Here is a 17,637-nt window from a genome sequence, read left to right on the forward strand (position 1 = left end):
ACACAAATTTTGTGGACTGATTTCCATACATGCTTTGAATACACAACAGTGTTTGTATCCTCTCTGTGAGGAAGGCATCTAAGTCTTTCCAAGAAGGCAAAGACGATTTGTTTTTGATGCTTTGCTCCCACAGAGTCAAAGTTAATTTAGGCAAACGCTGCAAACAAATATACACAATTATTGGATCCCAATGATCCGTAACGACGTCATAGACGGTCATTGCAGCTAGACAACTATTGATACCGCGCTGAAGAATTTTCAAACCAGAACTAGTTTCTTTATTAAGAGATGGGAGAGCAAACAATTGTTTTAAGTGGCTATTCACCAGAATGCGCTTATTGTCGTACGTATCCGACAATGCTTTCCACGCTAAGGGGAAACTACAATTGGTGAGTGGAAATCTCGAAACGATTTCGCGAGCCTCACCGGAGGTTTTCTGTACTAAGTAGCACAGACGTTCAATGTCAGAAAGGCACAAATTTTTGATGAACAGAGTGGTGAATAGATCACGAAAAGACGGCCAAGACATAAAATCGCCAGCAAAAACATCAATGTCGATTGGTGGCAATGGTAAGCTGTGGGTATCGACAGGTAATGTGGAGTTAGCAACAGGGTCACTAGAGCAAGTTGGAATGGGGGAAAAAGTTTCAGGTGGAGCAGGTACAGAGGGAGAAGCAGACTGCACAGGAACCGACGGGACGGATTCGTCCAATGATATATTGGGTGGAGTTGCTACTTCAGCAAGATTCAACGAGTGTTTGGGAGGTGGTGAGATTTCTAAAGATTTACTCGAAAGCAAACCTGGAGATTGTGTTTCTTTTGAAACGTTCAACAATTCATCTTGTGGAGGTGGTGATATTGGAGGAGCTATAGCAGGTGAAGGAGTTTCTGTGCCTGAAGATTTAAGGCGTTTAAGATGCCTGTCAATTGTAGACAAACACCGGAGATAAGCAATGTAGGATGTACCATATTTTTCCTCAACGACATCAATAACACCAGCCTGTGCAGTCTCGGATGTCGTGAGGTAGTTTTTGCACTCGTCATAAGCGCACTTGACTTTGTGCCACGATTTTTGAAATTCTGAACTGCGAATTTCGAGATTATAGACATTATATGTGGACTCATTAATCCGTTCAAAGGATGCTACAAATTTCAAAAATATGTCTGAAGCTCTAACAAAACGAGTGAGTGGGGTGACTGACATTTTGAAGTTTTAATGCACAAAAATCACCGAAAATCTACAATTTAATTTGCAACAAACTACGAGAAATGGTGAAAAGAGGAGATTCAGTTGAAGCACAAATTGCTATAGCTCAAAGGAAATAAGAAATTTCCACAAAAACCTCCAGAATTGTACAAATGCAAAAGAATAATAGCAACGGGTGATAATATTTGAAATTATAGTAGGACAAAATACGAGAAAATTTGAAGAAACTTCCTCAGGGCGATCAAAAACTACTTTAATTTGGCCAAAAAATGCAAAAAAGTTTCAACTATACAAGAATGTATATGGTGCTACCAAGTGTAGGGTGTTTGATAAGGTGAGATAAGCCAATTGTAGGGTGTAGTTGTCCAAAATCCAGAGACAAATAAGTTATTAATATGAAAACTTTATTGTTTGCACCAGAAAATCAACGCAAATCAACTAATTGGTCTGAAATATATATTGTTAGGTTGACAAGTTGGTGCAAAGTATGCCAAAAGTAGGGTGTATTTGTCCAAAAATACCAAAATCCCTACGGAGAGTCGAACAATTTTCACAAATGTTTAGCAAATATTGCCAAAAACAAAATAAAAGTGTCGAAAAACAAATATTTTTCACGTATGTTCTCTGCTAGGAATATGTACAATAAATGCCGAGTGTAGGGTGAATTTGTCCAAAAATTCCAAAAACCCTACTGCTAATTAATTAGATTTCAAAAAATTATCGAAAAATAATTTTCAAAATTAATTATTAAAAAAACTATTTGTGCTGTTTTACCCCACTGTACTATTTGTACTTTCTTACCCCACTGTGCTGACCACACAAGCGACGCTAGCAGAGAAATGGCTGTGTGTGAACAGCGAAACTCCCACTGAACAACAGACGTTGCAAACGACCAAGCAAGTGAGTGCAGAGGATCAGCAGAGTTTTTTAAGGGACGCTTAAAAAGGCGGGAAAGTTGTTGGTAGAATTACCATGTAATTTCTCAAATTAGAATAAATACCTGACCGACAAAGGTAGGATAATAGAAAAACGAATGTGTTTGGTTGGTGATGGGCGATCTCAACAACAACGAAATTAAATGCAGAGAGAATTTGTATGGTGCGTTGTTACTGTAAATTTGGCAGTGCAAATTTTCAAAGGGTTTTAAGTAAACCGAGGGGGGAAACAACGCCAAATATTTTTTGCTTGGAGAGGATCGCGACAACAAAATAAACCAAACGACAATATGTATATGTAGTGTAACAATGTATGTTATGTTGTTAGTGTAAATTTGCCAATGCAAATTCTCAACAGAAGGGCTTCGTTAGAAAAAAACCCTGGGGAATAACAACAACAGTCGGTGCAATGAGAGTTATTATTTACCAAAGCGAGAGTTCAATAACCGATGCAAATCCGATTGGAAATTTGATGGGCTTTGTTTTTGTAAATATCACAGCGAATTCTCACTAAAGGTATCGGTCTTTCAAAAGAGATCAACAACTAAACGAGTTGTGTGATATTATGAAGAAAAACGAAGACGTTTTGTATGATCAACGCGACGTAGGGTGATCAGTACAACAAAATAAAACTAGCAACAACTAGGGTTTCAAATGGAGGAACGAAATAATTAACACACGTAGTGATGTTAATAGTCGACCAGAGTGATTTTTAGATATAAATAGGAATTGCAATGAGAAAAGGCAATTGGTTTTATGAGTGTGTTGTTATGGTGAGACCAAATGATTTGGAGCAAATCTAACAAAAATAACAACAACACGAATAATGATTTGTATGATCAACGCGATTGGGGGTGATCAGTACAACAACGATTTCAACAAGTTTTGTGTGGACTGTATTGTATGGTGGGGGAATGAAGGCAACGAATTTAATGCACTCGCGTAGGTAGACTGAAATTCGACCAACGATTTATGTTTATATTAATGCTCAAACGGTAAACGAAACGAAAAATACTAACACTCGCGGTAGCTCACTTTTTATGGAAATCTGAGTTTACGTACCTGGTGTTAGTATGGTGATTTGTTGATGTAATTAATGTTAGCAATGTGACGTGAGATGATCCAATGATTTCTCCGTGCAAAGCAACAACAAAAGCTTCAATTCTCGTTCAAGATAGGGGGAACAACAACAATACCGGCGTCTATCTGGCTCGATGCGACCAAATGTTTAGTTGGGCAACAACAAATTCTCCAGTTCGATAGGATAAAATGTTGAGGTGAGGGAGGGGTGATCCATAGGTTATATTTCTCAGTTACCGTATATGAGCAGTGGAGGGAGAAAAGAATAAGAGAAATAAAAACAACCAGTATTTATTCTTAATATAAATATAATTGAAGTTTATTTGTGCATCTTTTCGTACAACAAAATAGATTACCTTTGTAATCGGGTGGTGGCGTCAGAGGCCTTTAAATAATAACGCGTAGACGTTATTTCTCGACAAGTGCTAGATGACAAGTGAACGCAGAGGTTCTGAGTGATCGCAGAGGATCCCATGTCATATACTACTACAAGTACAATTATTCCAGTGAGAGCAAAGTGCAACAAGGCGAGCAAACCGACAACAACCGATGCCCAGCGGCGATCCGCACACTACGGTATCCGCAGAGGGAATTGTAGAGGAGATGCCAGTGCGCCAATCAGCATCCGTGATTGATCGAGCAGGGGAAGTTGTGGGACAAAGTATCTAACTTATACATTGCCGCCCACCTTGATACACGTAAGCGTGGATCAACAAATTAAAGCTAGGAATAATTACAATAAAGATTAATAATATTATACCAATATGTCAGTAAGAAGATTCATGAACGTAAATTCAGATTTCAAGTGAGCTATAGTTCAAACAAGCGATGTCAATAAACGAGTAATTAAGAAAGGATCGACTCCGATATTCGCTCGATTCAAGAATATGGAGACGAGTCACTGAACAATTCAATTTAAGTTTTCAAGATATAACAGCATTAGCGATATGTTTCTCTTAGTTGTTAGCATAACTCAGTGGTCGATTTCAATTTAAAAAACGAGATTAGGAACAAGAGGTGGCAGGAACCGGACCGATAAGAAGGTACCCGAAAATATATTTTTGGGCAAGCAACGAATTCAAAACTATCTTTGGCGGTTCCCAAAAGTATACAATTATCTAATGGTGTTGTCCGAAGACCGATCCAACTAACGAAGTTCTCGACTTTTGACATCAGTAAAAGCCGGAGAGGAGGTTGAACGCGACAAAGAGGGACTAAATACTCGACTTTTGATCTTGGAAAAAGCCGGAGAGGTATTTGAGCGCGAGAAAGAAGGGCTAAATACTCGACTTTTGACCTTCGTAAAAGCCGGAGTTGATTTCGTCAGAGTTGAAGCTAATACTCGACTTTTGACATATGTAAAAGTCGGAGGGGAATTCAAAGATGGCGAAGCAAGAACTTTTCTATTGCGCAAGGTATTAGTGTCTGGATGATTGCTTTGATGTTTGTTAGAAGAGCTGGTCGACATAGTACACTTAGACTCTCGACTTTTGACATTTGTAAAAGCCGGAGAAGTGCAGGGCAATGTAGAAATGCCTGGAGGGTGTCGGGGCTGCGACAAAACACAACTGTGATCTCGACTTTCGACTTCAGTAAGAGACGGAGACAGTTTTGATGTGGTCGGAGCAATAACTCTTCTAACTTGTGGCCGGTGGAGAAGGCTATGATGCCGTTGTTTGCACAAGTTGCAACTATGTTTGCTCTGGCAAGATTTAATTACATGGCCACGAGTTAAGCAATTAAGGCAGCACTTATACTTTTTAACAATCAAGAATTTGTCCTCAAAAGAAAGTTTAACAAATTGGGGGCAGAGACGAAGGACGTGGCTCTGGGTAGGACAAATTGGGCAATTGCTCCTCAAGAAATTTGTGGATCGAGGGGGTGATACATCGTTAGATTTATGTACCGACAACAATTTATTAGAGGAACTAGATGAAATCACATTTTTAGGTGACACAAATTTTGTGGACTGATTTCCATACATGCTTTGAATACACAACAGTGTTTGTATCCTCTCTGTGAGGAAGGCATCTAAGTCTTTCCAAGAAGGCAAAGACGATTTGTTTTTGATGCTTTGCTCCCACAGAGTCAAAGTTAATTTAGGCAAACGCTGCAAACAAATATACACAATTATTGGATCCGTAACGACGTCATAGACGGTCATTGCAGCTAGACAACTATTGATACCGCGCTGAAGAATTTTCAAACCAGAACTAGTTTCTTTATTAAGAGATGGGAGAGCAAACAATTGTTTTAAGTGGCTATTCACCAGAATGCGCTTATTGTCGTACGTATCCGACAATGCTTTCCACGCTAAGGGGAAACTACAATTGGTGAGTGGAAATCTCGAAACGATTTCGCGAGCCTCACCGGAGGTTTTCTGTACTAAGTAGCACAGACGTTCAATGTCAGAAAGGCACAAATTTTTGATGAACAGAGTGGTGAATAGATCACGAAAAGACGGCCAAGACATAAAATCGCCAGCAAAAACATCAATGTCGATTGGTGGCAATGGTAAGCTGTGGGTATCGACAGGTAATGTGGAGTTAGCAACAGGGTCACTAGAGCAAGTTGGAATGGGGGAAAAAGTTTCAGGTGGAGCAGGTACAGAGGGAGAAGCAGACTGCACAGGAACCGACGGGACGGATTCGTCCAATGATATATTGGGTGGAGTTGCTACTTCAGCAAGATTCAACGAGTGTTTGGGAGGTGGTGAGATTTCTAAAGATTTACTCGAAAGCAAACCTGGAGATTGTGTTTCTTTTGAAACGTTCAACAATTCATCTTGTGGAGGTGGTGATATTGGAGGAGCTATAGCAGGTGAAGGAGTTTCTGTGCCTGAAGATTTAAGGCGTTTAAGATGCCTGTCAATTGTAGACAAACACCGGAGATAAGCAATGTAGGATGTACCATATTTTTCCTCAACGACATCAATAACACCAGCCTGTGCAGTCTCGGATGTCGTGAGGTAGTTTTTGCACTCGTCATAAGCGCACTTGACTTTGTGCCACGATTTTTGAAATTCTGAACTGCGAATTTCGAGATTATAGACATTATATGTGGACTCATTAATCCGTTCAAAGGATGCTACAAATTTCAAAAATATGTCTGAAGCTCTAACAAAACGAGTGAGTGGGGTGACTGACATTTTGAAGTTTTAATGCACAAAAATCACCGAAAATCTACAATTTAATTTGCAACAAACTACGAGAAATGGTGAAAAGAGGAGATTCAGTTGAAGCACAAATTGCTATAGCTCAAAGGAAATAAGAAATTTCCACAAAAACCTCCAGAATTGTACAAATGCAAAAGAATAATAGCAACGGGTGATAATATTTGAAATTATAGTAGGACAAAATACGAGAAAATTTGAAGAAACTTCCTCAGGGCGATCAAAAACTACTTTAATTTGGCCAAAAAATGCAAAAAAGTTTCAACTATACAAGAATGTATATGGTGCTACCAAGTGTAGGGTGTTTGATAAGGTGAGATAAGCCAATTGTAGGGTGTAGTTGTCCAAAATCCAGAGACAAATAAGTTATTAATATGAAAACTTTATTGTTTGCACCAGAAAATCAACGCAAATCAACTAATTGGTCTGAAATATATATTGTTAGGTTGACAAGTTGGTGCAAAGTATGCCAAAAGTAGGGTGTATTTGTCCAAAAATACCAAAATCCCTACGGAGAGTCGAACAATTTTCACAAATGTTTAGCAAATATTGCCAAAAACAAAATAAAAGTGTCGAAAAACAAATATTTTTCACGTATGTTCTCTGCTAGGAATATGTACAATAAATGCCGAGTGTAGGGTGAATTTGTCCAAAAATTCCAAAAACCCTACTGCTAATTAATTAGATTTCAAAAAATTATCGAAAAATAATTTTCAAAATTAATTATTAAAAAAACTATTTGTGCTGTTTTACCCCACTGTACTATTTGTACTTTCTTACCCCACTGTGCTGACCACACAAGCGACGCTAGCAGAGAAATGGCTGTGTGTGAACAGCGAAACTCCCACTGAACAACAGACGTTGCAAACGACCAAGCAAGTGAGTGCAGAGGATCAGCAGAGTTTTTTAAGGGACGCTTAAAAAGGCGGGAAAGTTGTTGGTAGAATTACCATGTAATTTCTCAAATTAGAATAAATACCTGACCGACAAAGGTAGGATAATAGAAAAACGAATGTGTTTGGTTGGTGATGGGCGATCTCAACAACAACGAAATTAAATGCAGAGAGAATTTGTATGGTGCGTTGTTACTGTAAATTTGGCAGTGCAAATTTTCAAAGGGTTTTAAGTAAACCGAGGGGGGAAACAACGCCAAATATTTTTTGCTTGGAGAGGATCGCGACAACAAAATAAACCAAACGACAATATGTATATGTAGTGTAACAATGTATGTTATGTTGTTAGTGTAAATTTGCCAATGCAAATTCTCAACAGAAGGGCTTCGTTAGAAAAAAACCCTGGGGAATAACAACAACAGTCGGTGCAATGAGAGTTATTATTTACCAAAGCGAGAGTTCAATAACCGATGCAAATCCGATTGGAAATTTGATGGGCTTTGTTTTTGTAAATATCACAGCGAATTCTCACTAAAGGTATCGGTCTTTCAAAAGAGATCAACAACTAAACGAGTTGTGTGATATTATGAAGAAAAACGAAGACGTTTTGTATGATCAACGCGACGTAGGGTGATCAGTACAACAAAATAAAACTAGCAACAACTAGGGTTTCAAATGGAGGAACGAAATAATTAACACACGTAGTGATGTTAATAGTCGACCAGAGTGATTTTTAGATATAAATAGGAATTGCAATGAGAAAAGGCAATTGGTTTTATGAGTGTGTTGTTATGGTGAGACCAAATGATTTGGAGCAAATCTAACAAAAATAACAACAACACGAATAATGATTTGTATGATCAACGCGATTGGGGGTGATCAGTACAACAACGATTTCAACAAGTTTTGTGTGGACTGTATTGTATGGTGGGGGAATGAAGGCAACGAATTTAATGCACTCGCGTAGGTAGACTGAAATTCGACCAACGATTTATGTTTATATTAATGCTCAAACGGTAAACGAAACGAAAAATACTAACACTCGCGGTAGCTCACTTTTTATGGAAATCTGAGTTTACGTACCTGGTGTTAGTATGGTGATTTGTTGATGTAATTAATGTTAGCAATGTGACGTGAGATGATCCAATGATTTCTCCGTGCAAAGCAACAACAAAAGCTTCAATTCTCGTTCAAGATAGGGGGAACAACAACAATACCGGCGTCTATCTGGCTCGATGCGACCAAATGTTTAGTTGGGCAACAACAAATTCTCCAGTTCGATAGGATAAAATGTTGAGGTGAGGGAGGGGTGATCCATAGGTTATATTTCTCAGTTACCGTATATGAGCAGTGGAGGGAGAAAAGAATAAGAGAAATAAAAACAACCAGTATTTATTCTTAATATAAATATAATTGAAGTTTATTTGTGCTTCTTTTCGTACAACAAAATAGATTACCTTTGTAATCGGGTGGTGGCGTCAGAGGCCTTTAAATAATAACGCGTAGACGTTATTTCTCGACAAGTGCTAGATGACAAGTGAACGCAGAGGTTCTGAGTGATCGCAGAGGATCCCATGTCATATACTACTACAAGTACAATTATTCCAGTGAGAGCAAAGTGCAACAAGGCGAGCAAACCGACAACAACCGATGCCCAGCGGCGATCCGCACACTACGGTATCCGCAGAGGGAATTGTAGAGGAGATGCCAGTGCGCCAATCAGCATCCGTGATTGATCGAGCAGGGGAAGTTGTGGGACAAAGTATCTAACTTATACAGCCCCCATACAAAGTGACGCGTGACGCATCGTGGTTTTAAGGCAATTTTAGGATATTTGCCCCATTTGACCACCGAATTGGTTGTAATTTGGTATTTTGTGTCTCCCGAGACTAAAAAATATTTCTACCAAATTTTGTTTATATAGGTCCACGTTTTGTTATAGCCCCCATATAAGGCCCCTTATATAGTACGCGTCATCTTAAGATATTTTGAATGTATTAGTCCCATTTGACCACAGAATCGGTTGTAGCTTTGCATTTTGCGTTTCAAGAGGCTAAGAAACATATCTACCATAAAATGTTTACATAGGTCCACGTTTTGGTATAGCCCCCATATAACGCTCATATATATGGTATGCGTCATTTTAAGATATTTTGAATGTATTAGTCCCACTTGAGTACCGAATTGGTTGTAATTTGGTATTTTGTGTCTCCAGAGGCTAAAAACTTTTCAACCAAAGTTTGTCTACAAAGGTCCACGTTTTGGTGTAGCCCCCATATAACGCTCTAATATATAGTACGGGTCACTTTAAGATATTTAGAATGTATTAGTCCCATTTGACCACAGAATCGGTTGTAAGTTTGTATTTTGTGTTCCCACAGGCTAATAAATATTTCTACCATAAAATGTTTATATAGGCCCAGGTTTTGATATAGACCCCATAGGACGATATATCCCGATTTACGGTATTTTGAAGGTTTTAGCCTCATCAGCGAAATGGCTGAAATTTGGTATTTAGTATTCGTTGGGCGTATACAACTTTCCCCCGGAAATTTGTAGGTATAGGTCCACGCCTTCATATAGCCCCCATAGGACGGTACCTCCCGATTCTCGGTATTTTGAAGGTTGTGGCCTCAATATTCCACCGAAATGACTGAATTTTGCTGGTTAGTCTTCATATGAAATTTGTGGGTATAGGTCTACGCCTTCATATAGCCCCCATAGAACGAATTCGGAAAATTGGAATTATTGCTCCATGTTTTGGAAAGAACAAAAATGTCGCTCCATATTAACTGCTTTGAAGGGAGTATTATCAGTTGAGATACATGTACTACTCCTGCAATAAAAGGAAGAGTTTAGTACTTTCACAAACGAAATAAAACTAATTGTTCCTATTCACTTCAATATAGTTCGTGGTGGAGGGTATTACGCCAGTAAAATTTTAATCAGGGTAAGTACATACCGACTATCGGTACATCGATAGATACTTCTAACTGTCGATATTATCGGTTTTAAAAACCCTAACCTAAAATCTACTGAAATTCGTAGTCACATGTACATACAATTTTTTTCAGAAAAGTAAATTGTATTTAATGGATAAAAACAATTGTTTTTATAGTGTTTTATTTAACTTGCTTTGGTGTCTGTTTAGTTAAAATCTAGTAACTCATTTTCCACACAGATGTTTCTCCTTTATATTTCTTTGAAGTACTTGTGCAAAATGTAAAGAAAAGCTTAGGCATTTCCGCCATTTTTATTTCCAAATTAATGGTGGTGACAAGTTAACCATAATATTGATACTTTTTCATTCTTGATTTGTTGTTGTGCTTTTTTGGTAGTTATTGATAGCTATCGATTTTTCAAAATGAAATAACGGGTAAAATGTGCCTCATCGAAATAATGGTTTTAGACCACAAGAATGACCACAAGAAATCCGTTTTAGACAAATTGGAGCCAATTTAGCAAAGTCCGTCAGTGTGTCTGTCCGGCTGGCTGGAGCGCATGATAACTCTCGAATGGATCAACCGATTCGGTCCAAAATTTGGCTTTCGTCTGTCTGGTTGGCTGGTGCGCACGATAACTCTCGAACGGATGAAACGATTCCGTCCAAAATTTGGCTTTCGTAATATTTTGTCCAAGCTTAGTTTATGATCGAAGATGGGCTATATCGGTCCACTCCTTCACAAAAGTTCGAAAATGTTCGGAAAATTTGTGCGCACCATAACTCTTGAAGGGAGGAACCAATTTGATTCAAACTATACACATCCTGAAATTTCCACCAGACTTAGATGAGGGTCCAATATGGACTCAATCGGTTCACTCTCTCGGGTACCTCCCCCACAAAAGTTCGGATAAGTTCAGATTAGAACCTGCTCTCGAATCGCTTTGATTTTTGTTGCAGCAACTTTTATTCACTGTCCCCCATACGACGGTATAAGTTTCATCAGGGGCAAGTCCATAATTCCTGAGAAAATAACCAGAAAGGTGCGAACAACGCCTATGATACAGTGTGTAAAGGTTGGAGCGCAAGATCAATCTCGAACGGATCTGCCGATTCGGTCCAATATTTTGTCTTAACATAGTTTAAGTCCGACGATAAGCCATACCGGTCCACTTCAGGTTTCTCCCCCACAAATGTTCGAAAATGTACGGAAAAATTGTGCGCACAATAACTCTTGAAGGGAGTGACCGATTTGGTCCATACTTTACACATCCAAATACATCTACCAGATATAGATGAGGTTCGAATACTTTATTTTTCCACTCCTTCGGGTACCTATCACAAAAATTTTTGATAAGTTCACTTTAAGACCTGCTTCCGAATCGGTTTGATTTTTGTTGAAGCACCTTGAATTCGCTGCCTCAATTACGACGGTAAAAATTATTTTAGGGACAAATCCATACTTTGTGAGAAAACAGCCCGAAAGGTGTAAAAACCCCTATGGTACCATATGTAGTAGCTGGAGAGCACGGTAACTCTCGAACTGATTAACCGATTTGAAAATTTGGCCTTCGTCATATTTTGCCCAAATTTCATTTTCAGTTCGAAGATGGGCAATACCGGTCCACAGCTTCCCCCAATATTTAAAACATGTCAATGAAATGGTATGCACTACGTCTCTTGAACGGGTCAACTAATTTGGTACAAACTTTGGATCTCCTTACAAAAAAAAAAAAAACATTGTTCCACAACATCCCATACGGGACAAGGGAGACTTCTCTCATATCAATGAGTGCACCCCGATTCATCCGATTCAGGAAATGTCGCCAACATTACTGAGTGGTATTTTGCCACCGTTGAAAATTTTTGATGTGGCTTGGCCGAGGAATCGTTCCCACGACCTTCTACGTGCAAGGCGGGCGTGCATACCCTTGCACCACGGTAGCACCTAACATTTGTTCCAAATTTAGTTATACTTCTAAAATGGCCCATATCGGTCCTCTCCTTAGGATACCTCCCCCACAAAAGTTCAACATTTGTGTCCAAGTGCAGTTTAGGGTCTGTTGGAAAATCCTTTGGTAATGTATACCGATGCTGTTCTATATGGTCCTGTTTGCAACGATATTATGTTTTCCGTGGGCACGTCCATGCTTCCTGGCATACTGGTCCAAAAGTTATGCGATGACCCACTGAAATGACTAGTGGGCGCGATATCTATCGAAAAGATAGGGCTCCCAAAAATATTCACTTCGATAATGGACTATGTCGGTCCATTCCTTTAAGTACCTTCTCCGCAACACTTTTGAACTTTTATCCTAATCCACATTTTTGTCGGCAAGTTCAAATGTCCAAAAAGTGTTTAAATTCACATGGATGGTATATCTCTGTCGGCAAAGCCGACTGATACTTTTTTACTTGGGCAAATTTTTAACAAATTTTTACATTTATTTAGAAAAAAACCTACAATTTGTAGGGTTTTTAAAAAAATGTTTCATTTCGAAATGTACATTTCTGTAATGAATTAAGAATCAAAAAAATGCCTTACTTAAGTATACATTACAAACTTAAGCAAGTACTCGGCTTACCTTCCTTCAACGCGTGTAGCATGCCAAAAGTTACAACACACTCAAAAGCTAACGGCAAAGTTATTTGTATTTGTTCAATATGTGGCCAAGAGCCTATATCAAAAAAAAAAAAAATACAAGTCACTTCAAGTTACAACACCTTCAATTCTATAGAAAAAAAAACTTGTTATGAATTGTATTCAAAGTGACTGGTGCGTAAAGTTGCACAGCAGGGGCAGACAAAGAAAAAAATACTTTTGTTGCCCAACAAAAATGCCTACTTAAAATTCTTTAGAAAAATTGTTGCCTTGCTTATGATTGACGATATAAAATTCTGCACTTTACAACAAAAAGTTTAGACCACACAATTTTACCTTTAAAATTTAGTTATTCTTTAATTGGAATGAATTGTTATACACGAACGGCGTGGCAGAAATATTATTGTTCGACGTTGTGTAAACCTTCATCAATAAATGTTATACAGATCAATATGTGTGTAGAGCAAACCTGCCACCAGGAGGAACAAAAATCGTTTAAGAGTTTAAGAAGTGTGTGGACTTTGTAATTCACAATTTTGTAATGGGCAATTAGCTTATCGTTCAAGCATATGCTATGTATTTTAATACACTTTGCTTCTAATGGTTTTTACAACATATTGATTCTGACATAAAATAACTGAATAAGCAATTATGTATAATTACAAATTGTAATAAAATATGTCTGTTCGCAAAATTCCTCCCCTATAATAATAAATCACCTCCACACTTTGTCTGGATCCTGTATGTTACTGAATTTGATGACCGCACCAATGAACTCTATTAAAATGTAAATGCTATGTAATACAGTACCATTTTCATATGCCATTTATGGGTCATTTATCTATTGTTATTGTTTTAATATTTTTTAAATAATTTTTCGAGACATACTGTGGATGTAACTTCCTCACCAGTTGCCTTGGATTTTGTCGTGCTAATATAATACCAACTTTTTTCTAAAAAAAATATTTCTCTCATAAATTTACTTTCAGCAATTAAACCTTCAAGCTGAATTTAATTGTTTTTATATTTTTTCCAAAATAGTTTGGCTTAATCCAATTGTTGTTGTTTTAATATTTTAAAACAACTGGAGAAAATTTGGCATTGTTCGCCAAGGGGTAAGGCAGGTAAGACCATAGTTTCGATTCTCGTCACAGAATCTCATTAGTTCCCTTGTTTCTTGTTTGTGGATATTCTCCTCCGAAGTTAGTTTTCAATAACTTCTTCAACAAAAAACTGCTTATACGTAAACATCAACCGTCAGCTCGAAGTATAAGCGTGACCAACAATACACACAACCCCAACGAAAGTGTTTTTAAAACAAGACATGAACAACTTTCGTTAGACTTGGCTCTTCTTGGTTTGGTTTCGGGCTCGTACGCATAGGTCCATAATTCGTCATCTGCGGCGATCTTATAAACGTCTTTTAAAGCACCGCTATGATATTTTTTCAACAGTTCTTTGCACCAATCGACAAGAAGATGGTTCTTCATCACCATACAAAGATTTAATTAAATCTATGCATTCTTGGCGAGAAAATCCTCGCCGAAAGTTGTGGAAAATAGTCGGACGAAAATGTTCACGAGTAAATTCCCTTTTTTTCTTTTTTTGGCAAATTGATTTTTTCAAGTCACCGTAAACAACCCATCATAGGCTGATCATTGGCACAGTAGGCAATTGTTAGTTCCGTGCTGATGATTTTGAAAAACTAGATGTTGCTCCGAACGACCACATATAAAACACCAAAAATCGGTAAGTTCAATCGAGCCGAATTAGAGTCCCTGTGCACAATATCACTGTACAACACAAAAAATAATTACAAGATAATTCGGCCAGATTATGAAAGAGGACCGAAAAAAAGAAGACACGTGTATCGGCGTTTTGAAAGTTTACGTCGAGAATTAACCTAAATAGGCGTCGCCAGTTCCGCCCATTTCTATGGGTTTTGAAATATTCGGCATCAGATTCCTTGGAATCCTTGGTACCTTTTTATGAAAGAAATTAACCCTCATGCGAGTCACTAAAAGGGTCTTTTTGGTCAATTTTTTTCAAAAAACATTAAAAAACATGTGAGCAAAGGCTATAGTCGGGACGGGCCGACCATGTGATACCCTACACCACTACCCCTGTGCATAAGCTGGTAAACATTTCTTTTAGGGAATATAATCCGACTACCAACCAGAAGCGGAGATATTCCCATAAGAAAAAAACCTTGACATTTCTCCACATAAGCTTTTCGCTTATTCCGACTCCTGAATATTATCCGACCATCGCCAAACTAAATAGGCTTCTTACTCTGTGGGACCCGCATCCACTCCCAAAAAATTCGTGACGATCCGATCAAAATTGCGACCTGTGGCGTGATTACAAAAAAATCGGAAAATGGGATGCATTATCGACTATTGCCATATCTCTGCTTTTTGACCACCTACGACAACCTACTTTACATCGTTGTAAAGGAGATATTTTCTACTTTCCTTGCCCAGATTTGCTTTTGATATACCTCTTAAAGAAACAGAGATATTGGCTTTGAAATAAAATGTTGAATTTTCTCCAAATAAGTGTTTGCCCATTCCGACCCCTAAATATTATCCGACCATCGCCAAAATCAATAGGCTTCTTAATATGTGAGACCCCCATTTACCCTCAAATTTTCGTGACGATCCGATCAAAATTGCGGCCTGTAGCGTGATTTCCAAAAAAAAAAAATGATAAATGGGATGTATTACCGACTATTGCGATATCTCCGTTATTTGGTCACCTACGCCGACCTAGTTTGCATTATTGTAAATATGGAATCTTCTAATTTCATGGGCAGGCTTTGCTTTTGGAAAGTCCCCAACCAATGCTGTGATATTCGTCTTTATAATTAAAATCGCAAAACTGAAAATTTGGGTTTTATTTGCGACTATTGTCATATCTTCGTTGTTTGATCACCTACGAGAACCTACTTTACATCATTAGAAAGGTGATATTTTCTACTTTCATTGTCAGGTTGTACTTTTGGTATACCCAATACAGAAGTTGAGATATTCGCTTTGAAAGAAAACGTAGTCTTTTTATCCACATAAGTTTTGTTTTTTATCCGACCATCACCAAAATCAATAGGCTTCTTCCCCTCCGGGACCCCCATCAACGTTCAAAATTTCGTGACAATCCGATCAAAATTGCGACCTGTAGCGTGATTACAAGGTTTAGATGGACAGACGGACGGACAGACGGACTGACGGACGGACACACATAGCCAGATCGACTCAGCTCGTCGAGACATTCATTTTGGTATATATAAGTATGGGTCTACGACCATTATTTCGATGCGTTACAAACTTTTTGGCCAAAACCAACTTATAATACCCTCCCCACATAGTGGTGTAGGGTATAAAAATTATTTGTCATAAAATCTTACTATAGGTCCCCGAATACACCAAAACTCTAAATCATACCTAAACGCCAGGAATCTGCCAAAAATAACGTTTTAGGGTTAATGTTGTACTTTATCTGAGTTTATTAAATATTAAATATATTTTTTTAATAAATTAGTTTTGTTCTTTTTTCGAGTTGTTGCATGAAAGAAACATGAAAGTTTTAGACGAAATGTGTTAAAAGAAGAAATATTCTGCACAAAATTTTAATGTAACTCCCAGAACAAACTAGATATCTAAGTAAAATACTTTGTTAAGAAAATTACGTTACAAAATTAGATATTGTAGGTAGAAATTATTTGTTAAACTTTTAGACTCTTAATTAAAATTTATATCACTTTTTGGGGATTGTGTCAAAAGAAGAAATGTTCCAAATCAAATTTCATTATGAGTCTCTGAACAAAAGAAATTTGTAGCTATAATATTTAACATCTCCAGAAGCTTTCGCTTTTTATATATGATTTAGGACCATATTCTACCGTTTTTATTCACATTTTGTTCATCTGCGGTCACAAAATATATTTTATTGATGGATTTCGTAATAAATTCTTTCAGAAGAATATCTATGGTGAAATGTATATAGGGAAAATATTGATAACCCAGATCGAACTTTGTAAAATTACGTATGTTAGTACTATAAACTAAAATAACGTCATCAGGATAAGTCAAAGTTTCCTGATATTGTATGTGAAAATGCGGGGATAGTCTACGGATATTGTCCAGTGAATATATATCTGACATACGGGTCCTAACATTCATGATTTTGGCATGGTCCTAAATACTCTAATGATATTCAATAGAGACACACATAAGAACAAACACACCCCGCTCGCCAGCAATAAATATTTTTGAATAGAAAGTAATAAAGAATACAGAATAAATAATTTTAGATCAACAGTGTTTCCCTTTATAAAACTTAAGGCTACTTCAGTATGCATATTTTCTTGAAGAAGCCATATTTAAAAAAATGCTTTATCTTTATGAATAAAAATCAAATGCTGTCATAACCCAACTTAGGTTATTTATGGAAAGAAAAGTTTACCACACCCAATTTTTTCAATTTTCAATTTAAATCTTTTTCTGCAAAAACTACAGAAATTGTCAGGGAATGTATAGGGATTGCCCCCGAACACAGGCTACATATTTTTTTGAATTCCAGAAGGGCGGGGTAACTCCCCTATGCGATATTTTAAAAAAAAGTTATACATATTCGCAAAAATTATCCATGTATCAGTTTAAAAAATTACGTACTAATCTACAATCTAGGTACTTCTTTAGGGCTTAAAGACCTCACCACGCATGTTTTTTAAATATGTCATAACTCCAATACTAATGAAGGGAATTTTCATAAAATTTGCAGCAAAAACTCAATGTTTGCCGTTATTATG

At 37.5% G+C, this 17,637-nt stretch overlaps 1 protein-coding gene across 2 annotated transcripts in view; it reads left to right on the forward strand.

The window, feature by feature from the left end:
• Positions 1–17,637, forward strand: part of LOC141400782 (G-protein coupled receptor dmsr-1-like) — a 208,894-nt gene that overhangs the window by 133,739 nt on the left and 57,518 nt on the right. Inside the window, exon 1 of one of the 2 annotated variants that reach the window (XM_073980276.1) lies at positions 13,888–13,954. The exons of the other annotated variant lie outside the window; for it this stretch is intronic. The gene's annotated coding sequence lies outside the window, so the exon portion shown is untranslated. Of the gene's footprint in view, positions 1–13,887; positions 13,955–17,637 lie in introns of those variants that run through there. 2 annotated transcript variants of the gene reach the window in all.

This window comes from Musca autumnalis, unplaced genomic scaffold (genome assembly GCF_047663935.1).
Source record: "Musca autumnalis isolate F117 unplaced genomic scaffold, ASM4766393v1 scaffold_4, whole genome shotgun sequence".
Classification (NCBI taxonomy): Eukaryota; Metazoa; Arthropoda; class Insecta; order Diptera; family Muscidae; genus Musca; species Musca autumnalis.